We start from the raw sequence: 961 nt of genomic DNA on the forward strand, positions 1-961 counted from the left end.
CTTTATAGAATATTAGCCTACTCTTATTTAATTGCGCTAATAAAAGTATTTATACTCTTATCTATAGAGCTAACGCTAAGAGACCTACTAGGTAGCTTAGTAAGCCGGTCCTTAAGTAAGCTCTATACGTTTTCTATTAGGTTAAGATCTAGGCTATATAGCGGATGCTTAAAAAGTCTAATATGCTTACGCTAAAACTACTCTAGAACGTTCTTAGCTATATAGATCTTAGCGTTATCTTACTAAAAACTCTAGCCTAAATAGTTTTAAATTAGCTCTACAATTTAACATACTTAGGTAGAAATGTATTATTAAATATTAAAAGACAAATATAAATATATATTTAAAATATATATATTAAACTTACCTCTCTTTATTTTTAGTTTTATATAGGGTATTAGACACCGCCTAATATAGTAGTAAGAGGGATGGGAGATAGTAGATTTTAGTGTTTTTATTACTACTATATCTAATCTTCTACCTATCCAAATTGCGGCCTAAACTTAGATAGTTATATTATAACCTAGAACTTAATTAGTAAGCTAGATATAGATAAGATATATATATATAATAATTATATATATCTAGTAGATATATATTATACATATAAGAGTTTTTAAAACGTACTAGTAGTTTTACTAGAAACTAGAGTTCTTCTACCTTTGGAATTACCGCGTTTTCTAGTATATTCTAAGCGAGATCCGTGCCTACGCTTAACTCCACACTCGTCTAAGAATATAATCTTTTTAAAATTAATATTAGAAAGCTCTTTTAGCTGTCTCTTAGCGTAGGCTAGTCTTTCTCTAGCTCTAGACGTGTTTAACGTTGATTTTTTAGAGCAGATATTTACTGTCTAGCCTTCTACTCTAAGAACTCTTTAAAGAGTTCTAGTAGAAACTTCTAGATTATTCTCGCGGATTAATCTAGAATTTATCTTCTTTAGGCTCTTAGTTATATCCCT

The sequence above is a fragment of the Bipolaris sorokiniana genome (assembly GCF_000338995.1).
Source record: "Bipolaris sorokiniana ND90Pr unplaced genomic scaffold COCSAscaffold_20, whole genome shotgun sequence".
NCBI classification, from domain to species: Eukaryota; Fungi; Ascomycota; class Dothideomycetes; order Pleosporales; family Pleosporaceae; genus Bipolaris; species Bipolaris sorokiniana.